Source organism: Podarcis liolepis (assembly GCF_965112155.1).
Source record: "Podarcis liolepis genome assembly, chromosome: 4".
NCBI classification, from domain to species: domain Eukaryota; kingdom Metazoa; phylum Chordata; class Lepidosauria; order Squamata; family Lacertidae; genus Podarcis; species Podarcis liolepis.
Window position 1 is genome coordinate 98,348,393 of NC_139558.1, and position 22,797 is coordinate 98,371,189.

The 22,797-nt window shown below is 48.8% G+C and overlaps 1 protein-coding gene across 2 annotated transcripts in view; it reads right to left on the reverse strand.

Annotated features, from left to right (window-relative positions):
- GDPD5 (glycerophosphodiester phosphodiesterase domain containing 5) overlaps positions 1-22,734 on the reverse strand; it is a 168,423-nt gene extending 145,689 nt beyond the window's left edge. For both annotated transcript variants that reach the window (XM_083499662.1, XM_083499661.1), the window contains exon 1: positions 22,167-22,734. The gene's annotated coding sequence lies outside the window, so the exon portion shown is untranslated. The remainder of the gene's footprint in view (positions 1-22,166) is intronic.
- Between the last annotated feature and the right edge of the window lie 63 nt (positions 22,735-22,797).

Consider the following 22,797-nt stretch of genomic DNA (forward strand, 5'->3'; position numbering starts at 1 on the left):
AGCCAACAGCCGCATCGGAAGTTCAGCTTCCGAAAAATATTCAAAAAGCGAAATACTTACTTCCGGGTTTTCGGCGTTTGAGAACCAAGGTGTTTGAGTAACAAGGTACCACTGTATTGGAGTGGGGTGTCATGATTTGTGTGACCATCTATGCAAAACGATACTGGTTTAGTGCATGAATCATAAAAGTAAAGAGACCCCTGACCATTAGGTCCAGTCGTGACCGACTCTGGGGTTGCGCACTCATCTCGCTTTACTGGCCGAGGGAGCCGGCGTACAGCTTCCGGGTCATGTGGCCAGCATGACTAAGCCGCTTCTGGCGAACCAGAGCAGCGCACGGAAACGCCATTTACCTTCCCGCCGGAGCGGTACCTATTTATCTACTTGCACTTTGACGTGCTTTCGAGCTGCTAGGTTGGCAGGAACAGGGACCGAGCAACGGGAGCTCACCCCGTCATGGGGATTTGAACCGCCGACCTTCTGATCGGCAAGTCCTAGGCTCTGTGGTTTAACCCACAGCAGTGCTAAAGGAGCCCTCTTTAGTTACTGTCTTTCGGGAAAGAACCCAGGGATCATCTAGTCCAACCCTTTGCGATTTAGGAATCACAGCCAAAAAATCCCTTAAAACCCTGAGCCTGAGCATCAAGCAAAAGCAGAGTGGGGGGTGACCTTCAAAAGAGGCAAAATTGTTCATATTAAACCATGATTCTTAGCAATCCAGAAAAACAATTAAAGAAGAAAGTTAAGTATAATTGGGGGGAAAGAGGGATAGTCAATGTCTAAGAACTAAATTAACAGGCAATAGGAAGAAACTGCGTGGAAACAAGGGAGAAGAAGAGATGTTTCATCACTTTTGCTTCAGACGGGGATGGAATTACATTTGCCCTTGTTCTCTTTTGGGGGAGAATCTCGGCTGCTAAAACGATATTACCCTAGGCGAACTTTCTGTCTCGGACACTGCCTATTAAGATATCAAAGCAAAAAATGAATAAAAATGAATAAATGGCAATAACTGGTATTAAAATTCATCGGGGGGGGGGAGAACACAGCAAGAATTAAGACAAGAGTAGTATATGATGGAGCAATGACAAACCTAGACAGCATCTTAAAAAGCAGAGACCTTTGCCAACAAAGGTCCGTATAGTTAAAGCTATGGTTTTCCAAGTAGTGATGTATGGAAGTGAGAGCTGGACCATAAAGAAGGCTGACCGCTGAAGAATTGATGCTTTTGAATTATGGTGCTGGAGGAGACTCTTGAGAGTCCCATGGACTGCAAGAAGATCAAACCCCTCCATTCTGAAGGAAATCAGCCCTGAGTGCTCACTGGAAGGACAGATCCTGAAGCTGAGGCTCCAAGACTTTGGCCACCTCATGTGAAGAGAAGACTCCCTGGAAAAGACCCTGATGTTGGGAAAGATGGAGGGCACAAGGAGAAGGAGACAACAGAGGACGAGATGGCTGGACAGTGTTCTCGAAGCTAAGAACATGAGTTTAACCAAACTGCGGGAGGCAGTGGAAGACAGGAGTGCCTGGCGTGCTCTGGTCCAGGGGGTCACGAAGAGTTGGACACAACTAAACGACTAAACAACAACAAGTATATGATGGAAAGACAGAAGTGATTATCCCTCCCAAATATAAGTGTTATTTGGCCAAGTGTGTCAACTGGCTTTCAGAATGTGGAAACTATGATTTGCCTAAATTTGGGGAGAATCTGACGGAGGTCCAATTACATAAAACGCAATGAGGAGAGAGCAAATTTAGAACGAATTATATAAAACAAAATTCCTTGATTTTGATCCGGCTGAGAATTTGGGATACATACAAAAGGCTGTTGTTGTGCCCAACTAACGCACCATTAAAACCAGAATTAGATGTTTGCAGAGCAGTGGGTTGGAGAGCCATTTCCAAGATGGGGGCCACCACATCCCCTTCAAAGGAACTTTATGGGGGCCACATCTAGTGGCAGGAGGGGCCGGAACCAAAAGCAGACGGAGCCACAAAGTTCATTCGCTCACAAATCCTCCTCTACCTCCATCCTGGCAATCGAATAGCATTATCAGAGTTCAAGGCCCGACAGAAATGCCCATGGCTAAGAAAAGAGAGCAGACTCAGATCTCAGGTGTGTGGATAAACCAGGCATAGGCAAACTCAGCCCTCCAGATGCTGGACCTCAGCGTCCGGGCTGAATGATGCGGGTGGAGACGCTCCTTCAGGTCTACTGGGCCGAGGCCTTTTAGGGCTTTCAAGGTCAGCACCAACACTTTGAATTGTGCTCGGAAACTTACTGGGAGCCAGTGTAGGTCTTTCAAGACCGGTGTTATGTGGTCTTGGTGGCCACTCCCAGTCACCAATCTAGCTGGTTGTAGTTCAGTGGTAGATTATTATTACAGTGGTACCTTGGGTTAAGAGCTTAATTTGTTCTGGAGGTCCATTCTTAACCTGAAGCTGTTCTTAACCTGAAGCACCACTTTAGCTAATGGGGCCTCCTGCTGCTGCCGTGCGATTTCTGTCCTCATTCTGAAGCAAAGTTCTTAACCCGAGGTACTATTTCTGGGTTAGCGGAGTCTGTACCCTGAAGCGTATGTAACCTGAAGCGTATGTAGCCTGAGGTACCACTGTACTCATTTAATTTCGATACAGCTTTATATTTTAAAGAGGGAGAGGGATTCAAAGCCGTCTACTACAACACATTAAAAGATCCAATAAAGCAATCCAGAATCAAACATCTGCTAACAGGGAAGTTTTTAATATGTGACATCTTAGTGTATTTTTGGTCTTTGTGGAAGCCGCCCAGGGTAGCTGGGGAAACCCAGCCAGATGGACAGGGTACAAATAATAAAGTATTATTATTATTATTATTAATTATTATTATTATTATTATTACTACAGGAGTGGGACTGTCCCCTGCCTCTAACCCTGGGGAGCTGCTGCCAGCCAGTGTGGGCAACATTGCACTACATGGCCGACTCATAATAAGGCAGCTTCCTAAATTCCGGCACACAAGCAAACCACGCAAGGAAAGAGCAAAGGAGTTGCATAGCTGTCAAGTGTCCCTTATTTGAAGGGACAGTCCCTTATTCCAGCGCCATGTCCCGCTGCTGTCCCTTATTGATGATGTCCCTTAAATTTCAAAGGAAGCAGCTCCTCTCCCTCCCTCCCTGCCAGCCAGGGAGGAGGGAGGCTCCAACTGTGTTGCTTGGCTGCGTTGCTCACCCAATAAGAAGTCTAAGAATGACTGGGGGGGTGGAGCATGCATGCCTTGTGTGTGGCTAGTTAATGCAAGCTGAGGGGGTTTTTGAATGCTGGGCGCCATTTTGTTGCACGTGCTGCTGCAAACTTTGCAGTGCAAAGCCAGGCCGGGGAGCCATCTGTCAGGGAACTGACATCGGAGCTAGAGGCGGAGGGAAGGCTCTCAAATGATGCTGGAGAAGGGCCCAGCAGGGAGAGAGGCAGCTCCGCAGATGGGGAAGCAAATCAGCGCAACACCAGGGATATAGAGGGGCTGATGGGGGAATCGGCGAGAGGGCTCCAGGACTCTTCACCGGACACCAGCGGGGAGAGCACGGGTCCTCCGCTACCCAAGCCCACCCTGCGCAGAAGACTTCCACGCAGAGAGAGTAGGAGGAGACTGGGTGTCAAACAACTTTTATGTTGGAAAAGATTTAAGAAACGCCCACTGACGGATTCTGCTAGCGACTGAGGCAGCCACGAATTGAAGGGCTGTCCAGACAGAAAGGTTTAACAAGGCAACATAACCAGGAGAGGCGGCAACTTACGCACGAGCAACCCCATACCCATTACACCATCTTAAGTTGAGGCTGCATAGGCCTTGTGGTGCATGTGATTCAGATTCTATTCAGTTGAACCTCTGGTTACAAAGTTGGTTGGACAGTGTTCTTGAAGCTACCAGCATGAGTTTGACCAGACTGCAGGAGGACCGGAAGACTGGAGTGCCTGGAACACGTGAGGCTGCAGGTCCCTTATTTTGGTTGCTGGTCCCTTATTTTCAAATCTGTAAGTTGACAGCTATGGAGTTGGCGCGGTCTGAACTTGCACAAAAGGTTCAGAGCTCTGCTGCGCAGGATCTGCCCGGCCAACGTCTTGCAAACGTCTTTGCCCACATTGCAAAATCTGCTCCTACCCTTTTCTTGGTAACACCTCCCTCTTAGGCAGTGATGGATGGGATATAGCACAGGGAGGATCGCTGACATTTCTAATTAGGATCTGGCAGCAAGGGAAGGGGGAAAGCTCAGGTCATGGAAAGCAGCTGCCAGTCAGAATAGGCAATATTGGCTTTGAAGGACAAGCAAGCACTCTGACCTGAGCAAGGCACCTTCCTATGTTCCCAAAGACTCTCCTTTAATGTTTTAATGTAATTTTAATTTTGTTTTTTAAGCTGTATTCTAATCAATTGTTTTTATATTTAGTGTTAGCCGCCCAGAGCCCAGTCTTGGCTGGGGAGGGCGATGTATAAATAAAATGTAATAATAATAATAATAATAATAATAATAATAATAATAATAATAATAATAATAATTTATTATTTATACCCTGCCCATCTGGCTGGGCTTCCCCAGCCACTCTGGGCGGCTTCCAAAAAAATATTAAAATACTGTAAGACATCAAACCTTAAAAGCTTCCCTAAACAGGGCTGCCTTCAGATGTCTTCTAAAAGTCTGGTACTTCTTGTTCTCTTTGACATCTGGTGGGAGGACGTTCCACAGGGAGGGCGCCACTACCAAGAAGGCCCTCTGCCTGGTTCCCTGTAACTTGGCTTCTTGCAGTGAGGGAACCACCAGAAGGCCCTCAGCGCTGAACCTCAGTGTCCGGGCAGAACGATGGGGGTGGAGACGCTCCTTCAGCTCTACTGGGCCAAGGCCGTTTAGGGCTTTAAAGGTCAGCACCAACACTTTGAATTGTGCTTGGAAACGTACTGGGAGCCAATGTAGGTCTTTCAAGACCAGTGTTATATGGGCTCGGCGGCCGCTCCCAGTCACCAGTCTAACTGCCGCATTCTGGATTAGTTGTAGTTTCCAGGTCACCTTCAAAGGCAGCCCCACGTAGAGCGCGTTGCAGTAGTCCAAGCGGGAGATAACCAGAACATGCACCACTCTGGCGAGACAGTCTGCAGGTAGGGAGGGTCTCATCCTGCGTACCAGATGGAGCAGATAAACAGCTGCCCTGGACACAGAATTGACCTGCGCCTTCATGGACAGCTGTGAGTCCAAAATGACTCCCAGGCTGCACACCTGGTCCTTCGGGGGCACAGTTGTCCCATTCAGGACCAGGGAGTCTTCCACACCTGCCTGCCTCCTGTCCCCCCAAAACAGTACTTCTGTCTTGTCAGGATTCAATCTCAATCTGTTAGCCGCCATGCATCCTCCAACCGTCCTCCAATTATTATTATTATTATTATTATTATTATTATTATTATTATTATTAAAGCCAGAGCAGCTTTCTCCAACCTCGTGCCCTCCAGATGTTTAGGACAACTCCTCCCAGAGTGGCCGTTCAGGTTGGGCATCACTGCTCTGACAGGAAGCCTCAATACGAAGGCCAGGCGGTTCCTGCAGATCAGCCTGGGTGACTAACAAATTGAAACGACTGAGTAATGCATTTGCAAAAAAAAAAAAAAAAAAAAGTCCACTATGCCTCTCCCTACGAAGCACATCATTTTCTCTCTGGTTTGACAAGGTCCTCAGGTTCTCCAGCTGGCAAGGCCTCTGGGTGGCCTGATGTTTCGCCCGCAAGCACTTGCCAAGCCCATGGCGACGCAGTCACCCGTAACGGCCTCCTCGGCCGAAATGCGGCTTTGGTTATGCTCGCTGGGGCATTGTACTGCTGCTGCGGCTGCTGCTGTTCACCTCTGCCAGACGGGCTGCCTGATCTCTTCTCCCCAGAGATTTGGGGGGGGGGGGAGACCGGATCCAGGGCTTTCCTCACATGCAAAATGTATGCCCAGCTACCGAGATGCAGCACAGATCAGATGGTAATAAAAAGGCAGAGGGTTAATGCCTTTAAAACCCACCTACGTTCCGTCTTCTGTTCTTGACCTCTGCATTCCCATGCCAGGAAAACAACTTCGAAACTAGGAATTGGAAGCCACCCTCATGCGGTGTTCGAAATTCAATCACCAAGTGAAATATACTCCGAGTCGAGAGTGGATTCCATGCTCTTTATTCAGCTCATAGTGGTGAGGAAGAATGGAAGTTCCCCCAGAATGTCTGCCTTATATACATTATTTACACAATGGACCCCATGTAATTGGCTCATTCCGGGATACTCCTGTAGGCCAATCAGGTTGTGGATTCACTTCCACCTGGAGCTGGATTGGGTGGCTCCTGTGGACCAATCAGACTGTTGCATTCTGAATCCTATTGTTCTAGGACCAATCAGACTGCTGCCTTTTGGATCCTATTCAACTCAGTACATAACACCAGGCATGTTTTGCTTCCGGAGCGGGTCCAACTGTGACCATGTGAAGATTTCTGGGTGCCGGGTCAGCGAATACAATTGAAAAACCTCTGCCTTAGTCCATAGTTAAGACCATTTCCATTTCCACTGCGTGCGATTCTCCTTCTTGCATATTGGAACGAGTGAATTGTCGCAAGAGCTAGCTAGAGTTGAGATCACAGAATCGTAGATCTGCAGCCCGTTTAAATAGGGTGTGTCCGGGTGGAAATTGCTGATAGCTCTATTAAAAAAAAAACTCAACAACTTTTGTGTCCAGATTTTCACCTTTTGAAATACAGTGGTGCCCCGCAAGATGAAATTAATTCGTTCCGCAATTTTTGTCGTCTAGCGAATTTTTCGTCTTGCGAATCACGAAATCCCATAGGAATGCATTGAAAATCAATTAATGCGTTCCTATGGTCAAAAAAAGTCCAAACAAAGCCAAATTTGGTACAACAACAGTTTATTAACTGCTCTTTAAAGTCACACATACTGTAAAGAGCAGTTCAAAAATTTAAGGGAAAATAAATTAACTTTATAAACAAAACATGTCTTTGTTTTTAGACAAAGAAAAAAAAGTCGCGAGACGTTTTCGTCTTGCGAAGCAAGCCCATAGGGGAAATTCGTCTTGCGAGGCAAATCGAAAACGGAAAAACCTTTCGTCTAGCGAGTTTTTTGTCTTGCGAGGCATTTGTCTTGCGAGGTACCACTGTATGGCAAGCGTAAAATGTTTGGGGGAGAAGGGGATTACTGAGTTGTTCTTGCTTTTGTTTTAATGGTGGATTTTGTTTTTTCATATTGTGATTTTATGCTGCGAACAGCCCTGAGACCTGTGGGTATCCGGCGGTATGCAAAATTAATCATCATCATAATTAATAATAATAACAAAAACAAGCCTACACCCATAGCTTCACCCATTTCTCTCCCCCCCCCCCGGCTCCACCCAACACTGCCCTGTGGCCCCCGGGAGTTAATGAATGTGGCCCTCGGAATGAAAAAGGTTCCTCATCACTCTTTGCACAACGAGAACTCTGATCAAAGCTGGGCTGTGTTTGCAGAGAAAAAGACATTTTTGAAACCCAGAGGCATTCTTGCCAGGTGTGGTTGGAGATGATATAACAAAGAGTGACCAGAAACTGTTCCTTTATGCTAATACCGCGGCGAGAATACTACTCTCACAGAAATGGAAGCAACATTAAATACCCACAGTTGAAGAATGCCAGCAGAAACTCACGGAGTATGCAGAAATAGCAAAATTGACTGGAAAAATCAGAGAACAGGGCGACGAAGCATTCCAAAGAGATTGGATGAAATTTACAACATACATAGAAAAGAACTACAGTCATACCTCGGGTTACAGACGCTTCGGGTTACGTGTTTTCAGGTTATGGACGCGCCAAAACCTGGAAGTACCGAAATGGATTACTTCCAGGTTTTGGCAATTGCGCACATGCAGAACCACTAGATCACGCTTTGCACATGTGCAGAAGCGCCGAATCGTGACCCACGCATGCGCAGACCTGGCACTGCGGGTTGCGAATGTGCCTCCCGCACGGATCACGTTCGCAACCCGAGCATCCACTGTATACACAAATAAAGACACTCTCGGGACGGAAATAGACCTCACAATGTTTATTAAAAATCATTCGTTTTGGATTTAAGAATATTGAACAAACATATTGCAACAGTTGAAGGATGTACATGAATGAAATTTTGAATAGTATTATCCCATAGTATTAAGTACACGGAGAATGTAAACATGACAAATGCGTAAATATAGAGAAACCAAAAGGAGGAGAGAGGGAAGTACAAATTTGTTTAAAATTAAAGTATTAAGGTTAAAAGAAATAAGGTATGTATTATGTATTAATAGTAACGGGACCCTTGACCGTTAGGTCCAGTGGTGGATGATTATGATGGCAAAATTTGGAAAATCTGTAAAACCAATAAAGAACATTAAAAAAGAAGACATTTTTGTTAATAGGATTCTGCTATTCTGTTTGGCTGTCAAACCTATGGGAAGTGTTGGCCTTCACAAGGCCACCAACCAAAGTGGAAGGAGACCAGTCAGCGACATATTGAAATTGAAGACTCCTACTTGGAGTTCAGTGGGGCTTCCTCTGAAGCAAGCGCAAGCAGATCCACAGCCGTCGATTTATCCCCCCCAAAAAAGCACAGAGAGGCAGAGAGTCACGGCACAAGGCAGGTTAACGCAGACGTTCTCGACTCCATAAATAACCTTGCAATCTGACAGACACGCCAAAGGATAACACGTGCCCCGGCTTAAGAATCAAGGCAAACTTGCTCATAAATCACAGCCTGGCTCTCTGCCCAAGGAAGCAGCAGATCGCTCTTCGGCACTCAGCCACAAAGGCGACAGCTCCTTCCCAGATCCGATACGTGCAAATGGAAAATCAGCCAAACGAACGGCAAAATTCACCGGACAAGACAGAGCGGGGGGCGGGGGTGTCTCAGAATGGCAAAGCTTGAATGAGACAGCTTCACTCACAGGCACACTAAAAAAGATCTGTTGCTTAAACAGGGCTGGATTAGAACCATGTTGTTGTTGTTGTTGTTGTTATTGTTGTTGTTGTTGTTGTTGTTGTTGTTTAGTTGTTTAGTCGTGTCCGACTCTTCATGACCCCCTGGACTAGAGCACGCCAGGCACTCCTGTCTTCCACTGCCTCCCGCAGTCTGGTCAGACTCATGCTGGTACCTTCCAGAACACTGTCCAACCATCTCGTCCTCTGTTGTCCCCTTCTCCTTGTGCCCTCCATCTTTCCCAACATCAGGATCTTTTCCAGGGAGTCTTCTCTTCTCATGAGGTGGCCAAAGTCTTGGAGCCTCAGCTTCAGGATCTGTCCTTCCAGTGAGCACTCAGGGCTGATTTCCTTCAGAATGGATAGGTTTGATCTTCTTGCAGTCCATGGGCCTCTCAAGAGTCTCCTCCAGCACCATAATTCAAAAGCACCATGAAGAAGGCTGATCGCCAAAGAACTGATGCTTTTGAATTATGGTGCTGGAGGAGACTCTTGAGAGGCCCATGGACTGCAAGAAGATCAAACTGATCCATTCTGAAGGAAATCAGCCCTGAGTGCTCACTGGAAGGACAGATCCTGAAGCCGAGACAGTGTTCTCGAAGCTACGAACATGAGTTTGACCAAACTACGGGAGGCAGTGGAAGACAGGAGTGCCTGGCGTGCTCTGGTCCATGGGGTCACAAAGAGTTGGACACAACTAAACGACTAAACAACAACAACAATAATGTGGATGTTTATTTAACTCCTGCCATCAAGTCTATTGCCTTTCTTTGTTTCCGCAAATATAGTAACGAATGGTTCCCAGTCTTTTTCAAAGTCTCTGTTGCCTTTTTCTCTTAGTCTTTCTGTCATTTTTACCAGTTCTGCATAGTTCATCAACTTCTCTTGCCATTGTTCTTTAGTTGGTATTTCTCCTGTCTTCCAATTTTGTGCAATCCACATTCTTGCTGCTGTAGTGGCATACATAAATATGGTCCTCATTTCTTTTGGGATGTCTTGACCTAAAATACCTAATAAAAAGGCTTCTGGTTTTTTTTACAAAGCTAAACCTTGCTGACCCCTGCTCTACAATATCCTTTTTCAGATGAGGAAAGCACCTGGCGAGAGAAATTTCCCCCAGCATATACAAGAAGCTTGCTTTCAAACAGACACATTCTCAAACTGGATGTGAAAGTTCCTGAGAATCTGAAGCCAATCTACACCTTCCGTGACTTCCCTTTCCCTTCCTTCTACAAAAACTCAGCACACACACAAACAGGTTCGTCTGACCGCAACTCACTTGGAGCTTAATCTGAAAGGACAGGATTTTCATTAAGAGGTTTTTATTTTAATTCACAAACTCCCACTTATTTTTTTTTAAATGATTGCTTTTAATATTCCAAAAGCATCCTCCCTTCTGCATGGCAAAGGGATAGGATCTTACAGAAAAACAAGGCAGTCTGCTTAAGACAGCAGATGTAACGTGCAGAAACAGAACATCTTTGAGTCTTGCTTGCTGCAAAAGACAAAAGCCCTCCTTCTTTGCCATGCTAACTCCGGTTCCTTTCCCTCCTGTCCGAAAGCAGGCAAACAAGACAGGATTTGTGGAAGCCGCTGCAGACAGATTAAGCCCTGCTGCCTCTAAAAATAGGAAGTGCTTCAAATCTGGAGAGGGCAAAGATTTCAGGCGTGGAAAGATCCTAGTTTGCCATCTGGTCAGAGACCGGAATTCCTGCTGTAGCAAAGAACAGACAAGATGAATGGAGTTTGGTACAGCTGGGAAACGTACAAATTTGAAGAGCTGACTTTCGTTTATCGATTGCGTTCAGAACTCACCTCTCCTCCAAGCAGTGTCCGAAATTAGCCAGGCGCCAGGCACGTATTGCACCAGGCTATCAGCCACCTGCGGCCAAGCGATTGATGCCCAGGGGCCAGGATGGCGTCTAATCTCTCCATCCGGGGATCATTGGATCCGGACTGTTTTCGCACACAAACACCCCATCTCTTACCATTCTATCGGTCATATTTTATCTGCACAATCGGAATGAATTTCTGGAACTTTTTCTGTGCAGCCTGATTAGGAACAGTCACCATTTGGGGAAAGAGGTCAGGATAGGTGAAACGAAAAGTGGACTGTTTGGATCAAGTGATTTTTCTTCTTTAGGTTCTCAGAGCTCTTAAGCTAGCTCCAGGTTGCCATCCGAACTAGCCAGATGTTCAACTGAGAATCAGTCACAGTCAGTCCGTCATTTTAAAAACAAAGAATCTAGAGCCTCCCAAAAAATGGCAACTAGACATTCCATTTTGGCGACTGTAACCTTGGTTTTAAGGAGCTATTTGGGGCCTAGGTTAAATATCTGAGTTTCTAACACTGCCTCCAAGGTGCTCAAGGTGGCCGTACATTTATCCTCGTCCCCACAACAACCTTATATAATAATAATAATTTATTATTTATACCAAGCCCATCTGGCTGGGTTTCCCCAGCCACTCTGGGCGGCTTCCAACTGAATATTAAAAACAATACATCACCAGACATTAAAAACTTTCCTAAACAGGGCCACCTTCAGTTGTCTTTTAAGAGTAAGATAGTTGTTTATTGCTTTGACATCTGCTGGGAGGGCGTTTCACAGAGCAGGCGCCACTACCGAGAAGGCCCTCTGCCTGGTTCCCTGTAACCTCACTTCTCGCAGCGAGGGAACCGCCAGAAGGCCCTCGGAGCTGGACCTCAGTGTCCGGGGCGAATGATGGGGGTAGAGACACTCCTTCGGGGCTACTGGACTGAGGCCATTTAGGGCTTTCAAGGTCAGCACCAACACTTTGAATTGTGCTCAGCCAATGTAGGTCTTTCAGGACCAGTGTTACGTGGTCTCGGTGGCTGCTCCCAGTCACCAGTCTAGCTCCCGCATTCTGGATTAATTGCAGTTTCCGGGTCACTTTCAAAGGTAGCCCCACGTAAAGCGCATTGCAGTAGTCCAAGCAGGAGATAACCAGAGCATGCACCACTCTGGCGAGGCAGTCCGCAGGCAGGTGGGGTCTCATCCTGTGTACCAGGAGCTGGTAGACAGCTGCCCTGGACACAGAATTGACCTGCGCCTCCATGGACAGCTGTGAGTCCAGAATGACTCCCAGGCTGCGCACCTGGTCCTTCGGGGGCATGGTTACCCCATTCAGGAGCAGGGAGTCCCCCACACCCACCCGCCTCCTGTCCCCCCAAAACAGTACATCTGTCTTGTCAGGATTCAACCTCAATCCGTTAGCTGCCATCCATCCTCCAACCGCCTCCAGACAGGACCTTCACTGCTTCTGATTTAAATGAGATGGAAGATTAGGATGAGAGAGACTGCCTAGGACACGGTCACTCAGTGAGCTTCATGGCCGAGTGGTGATTCGAACCCGTGTCTCCCAGATCCCAGGCCAATATTCTTCTAGCCACTACACCACACTGGTTACGTGAAGTTGCTCTGTGGCAGGTTGCACCGGACTGCATTAAAAAGTCCCAAACACTGCAACAACACGTTTCTGCTTAACAATGCATTTTAAAAATATGCTCCTAGATCCATTACATTAGACTGTTAACAGTTTCATGCAAAACACCTGGTATGGGTGTATAAATATGCTAAAAAGCCTATTTAAGTAGAGAGGGGGAATTAATTGCTGTTCAGGTGCTCAGTTGTGGGTTGGTGGGGTAAGAATATGCCCTCCCCTCTTGCATCGTATATTTGGTACCTGTCCCTGAACCCCATTTCCCTCTAGATTTGCCTGCTAAGTCCCATCAGTCAGGGTTTATTGGGATGCAAAACACATATCCCACTTATGCTCATACACGAACAGCTGTGGGTGGGCTTAGGAAATTTACACCCAGGGAAATGGAGCATCTGTTCCATTGTGCTAAAAAAAAAAGGAAAAGTCAGATTTTCCAAAAAAGGGGGGGTAGGGAGGATGCAAAAGCTAAATGGGGAAAACATGGAGGAATGTTGCTTTGAGTAGAATGCTAAATCGGGTCCTCCCTTAAAGAGGGCACGTATTGCGGTGAGACCTGGACAACTGACACCCTGTGTCATGGGTGGGTTCAATTGGTCAGCCACAACACCCGATTGGTAGGTCCCTCGAAGCTGGGTACAATCTGGCCAATGGGACGCAGTCCAAACGGTTCGAGGGACTTATTTATGCCCATGCACGTGACCCAGAGCTTCCTCTTTCGGCACATGCATCCGGAACACCCACCCACCTCTCCCTATATTTAGGGCTGTGCGCTTGACCTTGCTATGCCATCGTGTGTCGTCTGTTGTTGGGACAAGGGCACAGCAGGAATTTCCCCCACTTGGCTGATGGGCTGTGGCCATTTGGGTTTTGCCTGCCGCGTAGCAAATCGTCACAATTTGAAAGGTTACGGATAGGCTCTGGTACAGGTGATAGGGATGGGAGAACGCTCTCGCCATCCCTATGTGAAGGGTATTCCGTTAAAGACGGAATGGTTTGGTCAAGCCTTGAGAGGGGGTTGTGCCCGTGCCTGAGTCCAGGGGGACATTTGTGTGGCGAAGAAAGCCTGTTCCCGGCTTTCGGCTTATCCAGGTGTTCACCCTTGGCTGACCTATGCTGGTGCCCTGGGTCAGCGCTACCTGTATGGCAGGGAGCTAGTCGAACCAGAGCCTATGCAACCAGTCACTTGCTGTAATCAATCAAGTTGTGGCCTAAATTCTGCCAAAAACCAAACCAAAAATTTGAGTCAAGTGTGAATTTATTTAGTGGGGAGGTTTCTGGGTCTGAACACACAAGGAGAAGGATACTGTAGGGTTGGGGAAAGTTCAGAGAAAGGCAACTGAAATAATCAAAGGGATGAAGTGACTGCCCTGTCTGTTGCAGCTACTGGGACTTTTTAGTTGAGAGAAATGCGGAGTTGAGAGGAGACCGGGGAAAGGTGTACAGTATAAAAATTATGTACGGTGTGTTGTGAAGAAAACTTTTTTATGCCCCTTGGGGACATGCAACAAAGCTGAACACTGGAAGGTTCAGGACCCGCACATTGAAGTATATCTGCACACAGCGCGTAGTGAACCTGCGGAACTCACCGCCACAAGGTGCACTGATGACCAACTCGGATGGAGAAATTCGTGGAGGATAAGGGTGTGTGCTACATCCGAGTGCCAGAGCGCTAGGCCTCAAACACCAGCCAATGAGTATTGCAGGTTGGGAAAGCGCCGCTGCACCTCAGGTCCTTACCTGGGCGTTTACCACAAGGCATATTGTGGCCCCTGTGAGAGAACAGGATGCTGGACGAGACAGGCCTTTCACCTGATCCAGCAGGCTTTTCTTATGTTGAAACACAGAGCTATGGCAACAGTGAACACTCTGCGTCAAAGCTGCCCAAATCTTCACTTGGTCACGAGCTGAGCCTTCGCCAGCAGTCAAAGATGACAGCAATTGCAGTCCAGAATCATCATATAGGCAGTTGGCTGCATTTGCCACAATGGAATGTCCAGGCACTTTTTTGCAGTGAGGTTGTTTTGTATATTATTACTATTACTATTATTATTATTATTACAGTGGATGCTCGGGTTGCGAACGTGATCCATGCGGGACGCACATTCGCAACCCACAGCATTCACAACACGCAGCATGCGCGACGGCCGACACCCAGAAGTAATCCATTCCGTACTTCCAGGTTTCGGCGGTCCGTAACCCGAAAAAATGCGGGTGGCACTGTGGGTTAAACCACAGAGCCTAGGACTTGCCAATCAGAAGGTCAGCAGTTCAAATCCCTGCCCCGGCGTGAGCTCCCACTGCTCGGTCCCTGCTCCTGCCAACCTAGCAGTTCGAAAGCACGTCAAAGTGCAAGTAGATAAATGGGTACCGCTCCAGCGGAAGGTAAACGGTGTTTCCGTGCGCTGCTCTGGTTCGCCAGAAGCGGCTTAGTCCTGCTGGCCACATGACCCGGAAGCTGTACGCCGGCTCCCTTGGCCAATAAAGCGAGATGAGCGCCGCAATCCCAGAGTCAGTCATGACTGGACCTTTACCTTTTTAACCCGAAAAAATGCAACCTAAAGCGTCTGTAACCAGAGGTTTGACTGTATTATTATTTCTATACTGCTTTTTTTTTCTATACTGCTTTCTAAGAAAGAAAGAAAATCTCAAAGTGGTTTACAACCCATTAAAACATCAAATAAAACAAATTAAAGCTTCAAGGAAAATATTTCAGGTCCTTCCCTAAGTGACACTTTGCTTTCTTCTCTCACCAACCCAAAGATTACGACGTGGTCGCAATTGGACCCACGCCAGTAGCAAAACACTCCTGACACCTGGCTGAATTCTAATACTGATCATAGGTTCCCCAACAGTGTTAGAAATTAGCCAGGCGCTAGGCGCATTTTGCGACTGGTGTGGGTCCAATTGTGACCACGTCGAGACCTCTGGGTTGGCAGGTTGGCAACTGACAGCTCCACCTGGCTGGCCCCTCCAGCTTTCTTAAGCAGGTCAGAAGAAGAGATTATTGATTGCATTTATATCAAAACTTTTTCTCCTCAGTTAATCTCTACAACGACCCTGTGAGATAGGTGCAGTGACTGATTCCAAGGTTCCCCAGTGAACTTCAGGGCAGTGTGGGGATTTGAACCCGGATCTCCCAGGTCCTAATGCAACCAGTGGCGTAGCATGGGGGGTGCAGGGGGGGCCGGCCGCACCGGGCGCAACATCTGGGGGTTAGGGTTAGGGGGCGCAAATCCACGGGTTAGGGGGCGCAAATTACTTGCCTTGCCCCGGTTGCTGACAACCCACGCTACGCCACTGAGTGCAACACTCTAACCACTACACCATATGGGCTTCCCAGAGTCGTTTTGCCATGGTGCAGCCCTATAAATTAAGTAGGTAAACATGGGGAAAGGAAAAGGTCACTCAGAGAAAGATCTGAAATATTTTCCTGGAAGCTTGAATTTGTTTTATTCAGGATTGCTTGATTTGATGTGTTTTTACGTGTCACAAATTGTTTTTGGTATTCTTTAAAATGTAAAGCGGTATAGAAATGAAAGTAATAATAATAATAATAATTACAATACTAAATTTCATTGTAGGAAACAACAAATCAGTCTAACTAGCATCATTTATACTCCCGATACTGAAATCAATTATAAAACTTATAAAGAAGGAAATTAAAATTATATTGTGGTTGTTTGTTTGACTTCTCCATTATTTGTTTGTTTGATTATATGCTTGTTTGTCTGTTTTCCCATAAATGTATTTATTTTAAATCAATAAAGATATACTTTTAAAAGGAGGGGGATAAATTTCATTGTAAAAAAATATATATAGCACCTAGACATTCTGTTGTGGCTTCCGTAACCTAGGATTAAGGCGCCATTTGACAATGAGCTTATATATATCCGAGTTTCTAGCACTGTATCCCAAACCCTCCCCTACAGGGAAGCCCATTTGTAGGCAGCTCAAAGCCATTTCCCAAGTCCTCCGCCACCTTTTAAATGCCTGTATCAGGTAGTCCAGTTTCACACCCATCTGATGGATGAACGGGGGTCAAAAGGCTGAAAGAGAGCAGTTACCGAAGGCCACCCAGCAGGCGGAAATCTCTGCTTAGCCGAAGTGAGGATTTAAAAGCTCACAGTTCAATGTTCTTCCTCGCTGCGCGACGCCACCTTGCAGTTATTTAAGGACAGGCTTAGAGCAGATGAGAAAAGGGATCCTGAGTAGAAGGCAAGGCATTGCCACAATTTTTTTTCTGCAGCTCCATACAGACCCCTCCTAATTTTCCACCTCTGCTCATTAATCTGATTTCTTTTATTTCCTTTGGACAGCTCGGGAACGCTTCATTCCCAACCCTTTGTATCCACCGTGTCAATAGGATTTTTTCCATCCATTACAGGGCGAGTTGAGCACATCCCTTCGCCTCGCTCGCTCCACGGCTCCCAGGCAAGCTCGGAAACCCCCAGTGGAAATAATACGCAAGGCGTCGAGGGCATGCGAGCTACAGGCACCCGCAATTGAAGCCTGGCTGCCCAATTTCTCTGGAAAGGGGTCCTGTTGCGGAAGAGGCAAGCTGATTCTTTAAAGCAAGCTAAAGACGACCTCTTTGCCAGTATGACAGCGGGGGGGCGGGAGCTCAAAAGATAGATAAAATTGACAGTTCAAAAGAAGAAACTGGTGTACACAATACAACAGCATGCAACATCAGGCTTGCCCAAATGATGGGGTTTTTGGCAGGCATCGAAACCAGGGCAATAAAAGCACAGGCGTAATATCAAGAGGCAGGGAGTTCCAGAGGGACACGGGCTGCCACATTAAAAGAGTGATTCCTTGCAACATTATTCGGCCTGAAGCCTGGAGTAGCTGCCTTCCTCTGCTCCGGAGGGGGCTTTGGCATAAATCGCATCCCTTCACCGTCCGCAGAACCAGGTCCCACCTTTTGCCACCATCTCCCTCCCTCCTGCCCCGAGAGAGAAGTGCTCAGATCTGAAGGCGCTTTCAGCTGCAATACCTCCATGGTGCCATCAGCTTGTCCAAGCCATCAGGCTTATTAAGACATTAAGGAAAGGCTCTTAATTGCTCGCGTTGACCCAGCCCACTCCTCCTGGCTAAGCTGATGAGGTACCATTAATCTTGATCAGGCGGTCCAAGACATCTGTACAGATAACACCCCCCAAAGAAATCTGGGAAAGTTTAAGTTCTACTTAGGTGTCAAGCAGAAATTTAAAAAGAAACGCAAACCAAAATTTTTGATGTTCACAAAACGCTGCGGCCGGGGGGGGAGCAGAGGTTAACACTGGAGCTGTGTTCGAAATTCGCCAGGCGTGTTTTCCAACCGGCTTTCAGCCACTGGCTCCTGGGTGGAAAGGCAGGTGCAAAATGCGCCTGGCTAATTTCAAACGAAGACCATGGCCACTGGTCCCATCACCTCCTGGCAAATAGAAGGGGAAGAAATGGAGGCAGTGAGAGATTTTACTTTCTTGGGCTCCATGATCACTGCAGATGGTGACAGCAGCCACGAAATTAAAAGACGCCTGCTTCTTGGGAGAAAAGCAATGACAAACCTAGACAGCATCTTAAAAAGCAGAGACATCACCTTGCCAACAAAGGTCCATCTAGTTAAAGCCATGGTTTTCCCAGTAGTGATGTATGGAAGTGAGAGCTGGACCATAAATAAGGCTAATGGCCGAAGAATGGATGCTTTTGAATTCTGGTCTGGAGGAGACTCTTGAGAGTCCCATGGACTGCAAGAAGATCAAACCTCTCCATTCTGAAGGAAATCATCACTGAGTGCTCACTGGAAGGACAGATCCTGAAGCTGAGGCTCCAATACTTTGGCCACCTCATGAGAAGAGAAGACTCCCTGGAAAAGACCCTGATGTTGGGAAAGATGGAGGGCACAAGGAGAAGGGGACGACAGAGGACGAGATGGTGGGACAGTGTTCTGGAAGCTACCAGCATGAGTTTTACCAAACTGGGGGAGGCAGTGGAAGACAGGAGTGCCTGGTGTGCTCTGGTCCAGGGGGTCACGAAGAGTCGGACACGACTAAACGACTAAACAACAACAACAGTTTCAAACAGTGCTGGCACCACACAGCCATGCTGGTTCAGGGTGACGGTGGGAGTCGTAGTTCCAAACAACAACAGCGCCAGTGTAGGGCAGTGTCCGACTCAGACCTGGGAGACCAGGTTTCAAATCCTCCCTCAGCCATAGAAAGCTCTTTGAGCGTGTCCTTGCGCCAGACACTGCCTCTAAGCCTAACCTACCTCGCAGGATTGTCGTGAGGGGGTGGAAAGGGGAGAGGCAGAACCACGTCCCTGAGGTCCTTGGGGGAAAGTTGGGATATCGAGGTGATAGATAATAGAACATCTGGAGGGCACCAAGTTGGGGAAGGCTGACAGGGTAGCTAACAGGAAAATAAATTGCACTAACAAATGTCAAGGGAGATCTCTTTTGAGCTTGGGATATTCCCGCTGGCATGGAAACCTCAGCTCCCCGCAAGGATGATCGCACATTTGCCTCAAGACGTCTGTGCAAATTCCCACGAGGGATTTGCACAGGTCACTGCGGAAACACTATAGGCAGATGTGGCCTTTGGGGTAGAGGGTGAGACCATCGCAGCCACCTCTCCTGTCCAGATTCGGCCAGGGAGTGCCGGGGGAGAAGAGAGACAAATAGTTCCGTCCTAAATTAAGTGAAGCAGAGATTTATGGCATGAGCGGAACGAAGTCGGCTGAGCGAGCCAAGAGACGCTCGTCCAAGACGTCGGGGAAACATTAACTTCAAAAATACACATTCCGCTACAACCCTGGACATGCTGAGCATCAGTTTTAATGGCAAGCCGGTTCCAAAACACTTTGGCAGAAGGGAGCAGGAAGATGAGGGAGGCGTATGAACTAATCACAGAACGGACTTCCCAGTGTAATACAGGGGTGGGAAACCTTTCACAGCCCAGGGGCCTCATTCCTTCTTAGGCAAGCTTTCAGGGGCCACATGCAGGTGGGCAGGGCTAGAAGCAAAAGTGGGAGGAGCAACAAATTTTCTCAGGCATCCATCTCTATTCTCCATCCAGGCAAACAAGAAGCATCACCCTCAGAGCGCAAGGACAAGAGAAAACACTGGAGAAATTCTGTGGAGAGAATAGGCAAGGCTGAGAAGGGAGCGTGGCCCTCAGAGAGGTTCGAGGGCCACAAGGCCTGAGCTCCCATATCCCTGACACATGGTCCTTTACCAAAAGAATGAGTGGATCTCACACTCGTCCGATCTGCTTCGCAATTTTTGCTAGAAGCCCAACGTTTCCATTTTCCCATTTGTTGATTATTATTTCGTGACTGCGTTTCAGTTTATGTAACCCACCTGGGCAGGTGATTGTGGGGTGAAGCACAAAAGAGAGGCCAGAAATAGAAAAATAAATCAACAAACAAATACCACCCATGCACAGCCAGGTGCAAAAGGTGTTAGGGGGCTTCCAGACTGTTGTTATTTTCAAGGCAGGGGGAGGCGGGCAAGGAACCAATCACAGAGTGGGACAGTCGGGTTGAGCAGTTATAGTTGACTGGGAGGCCTCGCACACAAACCTGCTTCCCTCCACACAGTGGCGTAGCGTGGGGGGTGCCAGGGGGGCCGGCCGCACCGGGCGCAACATCTGGGGAGGGCGCGCTCGCTGCCTCCGGAGTCGCCGAAGAGCCTCGGGCGCAGGCTGTAGCGGAGCCGCATGTCTCGCAGAACCGACGAGCTGTGCGCGCGTCCGGGCTGAAGGCGCCCGGCAGGCAGCGGCTCTCAGCGCTCGCCGCGGAGGACGCACCAGGCAGCCCCTCCTCACAGCCCCGCCTCCGCCGGTGCTGCTGCAGCTGCTGGGCCGTTGCATTTTCCTCGCCTCTCTGCCCCCCTCCTCCTCCGGGCAAGCGGCGTCGTTTGGGCGGCAGCGCCAGCGGCAACTCGCAGGTTAGGGGTTAGGGGGGGCGCAAATTACTTGCCTTGCCCCGGGTTAGGGGGCGCAAATTACTTGCGTTGCCCCGGGTGCTGACAACTCACGCTACGCCGCTGCCTCCACAAAAAGATCGTACTTTCTTTCTCTTTTTTTGCAATGACGGAAGTGAAGGGGAAATGCAGCAAAAAAGGCGGAACAACACTTGTTTGACGCAACTTGGTCTAACCTCCCTGCGAACGTATCAGGATAAACACACAATGCACAGATCACCTGGAAGCAGCCATACAGTTAGAAGGAAAGAACAGGGTGTGGCCAAAGCACCTCCTGAACCCTAGGAATTTGCTTTCAGAGCGGAGATGAGCTCACAGGCCTTTCACACACATGCAAAATCCACTCCTAGTCACATCACTTCATTTCAGCTGCCAAGTTGGGTGGGAGAACGTAGTTCTGTTCCTGCTGTAAACCAACAGAGTCCAGTCTCCATTCATCCCTGCTTCACGGTAGCATAAACAGAGGCCACAGCTGCTCCATAATATTTAAAGCCCTCTTACCACTTTAACAGCCACGGCTTCCCCCAAAGCATTCTGGGAAGTGTAGTTTGTCAAGAGTGGTACGCATTGGTGGAAGACCCCTATTCCCCAAAGAGCTACAATTCCCAGAGTTACCTGGGAGCAGGGACTGACGGTTAAACCCCTCTGCAAATTATATAGCTCTGTGAGGGAAATAGGGGGTCTCTTTACACCTCTCCATAGCCTCAGCAAACTACATTTCCCAGGATTCTTTGGGGGATGCCATGACTGCTTAAAGCAGTAGCATAGTGCTTTAAAGGTACAGAACAGATGTGGTCAGAGACAACAAGTCCTAGCCCCAAAGCACTTACATTGTAGATTTGGGCAATGAGGAGCCAGAGATCTTTGAGCCACGGTTCCTTCATTTAAATGGTGCGGCTGCTATGCCTTTACCCAGCAGAAATTCAGCTAGGAAAGGTTTTCCCCATCAGGGTATTGGGATGTTGAGGGGCTAAGGAAGTGGGTGAGCTGCACCTGATGAACATCTACCTCCCCTGCAACTAACACAGCACAAGAGACTTAGAGGAATGAAAAGAAGTCTTTACTCAAGGGAGGTGGCACCATCTTCAGTACAGGCCCCCTCTGAGAGGATAATTCACACATAAACACAAACAATGCATATAGCCCACCACAAACCAAAGACTAGGGGCAAGGAATAACAAGATACAGGAATCTAAGTTGGGTGATCTCTCTTCTGTTTTCTTTAACAGAAAATGCACCTGAGAATGCATTCCTTTGCATGCCCTACTTACTTCGGAGTAAGCCCCACTGAAGGCAGCTGTACCTCCCAGCAAACTTGCATAGATGGAACGGAGTTGAAATGGGATCCGCAGCCACTCCCAGGGTTGCCAACTTTTAACCTTGCCGCCGTGGCTACGCCGACACAATTCCGCCTCCAGCGCTTAGCAGGCTACTCCAGCCGAGCTCCTCTCAAAGCCACAGGAGCAGAACCACCCCGGCAAGTTGGCAACCCGAAGAACCTCACACTTGCGCGTATCCAAGCCGCGCGTTAAGGAGCGCTCCTTATGCGCTCCAGGGCAAGCCACTAACACCGGGGTTGAAAACAAGGCTCGATTCCACAGACCCCATAAAGCACCCCCTCCCCAACCTAGCCCACGTCCCCGAGCGCGCAAAAAGCCTGAGCGCGAGGAGTCCCCGGTGCGCCGGTTTTTGGGGAAGGGGCGCGCAAACCGCGCCTGGGCGTCCCGGCGAGGCGCCGCGCTTACCTTGGCTCGCCTCGGTCGAGAAAAGCTCCGGCTCCGGCGGGCACTTGTGGGGCTGCCTCGGCGCCTTCCTGCTCCCTGGGCGCGCTTGTGTAACCTCGGCGGCGGCGGCGGCGCCTCGGTGCCTTTGGAGAGGCGAGGCGCGCCGGGCGCAAGCGACCCTTGGCCGGACTCTGCCGTGTTCCTCCCTCGCGCAGCGGCGGCCCTGCGGGACCCAGAGCCGGGGAAGGACGGGGAGCGGCCGGGCCCGTCTCTTGCTTCTCCCCCCCCCCCCCGAGGCTCTGCGCTCCGGGCAGGCGGCGGCGGCGGAGTTGCCGCAGCGCCAAGGAGCGGAACAAAAGCGAGCTCTCCAAGGCGCCCGAGCCGTGCGCCCTCCTCCTCCTTCTCCCTTTTCCCGCTTCTCCTAATCCCGGCCGGCTTGGCGGCGCTTCGGCTACCCCGCTCGAGTAGCCCCGGGCTGGGTCATCGCGGCTCCGAGCCACCGGGCTTCCAGGACGGCCGAGAGAACCGCGTCTGCTCCAACCCGGGCGCCCGAAGACGAGCGAGGCGGAGAAGGAAGCAGAGGCGGAGCTCTCCGCGCCCGGACCCGCCCAGCCACGCAGCCAGCCAGGAAAGCGGGGACTATAACGCAGTT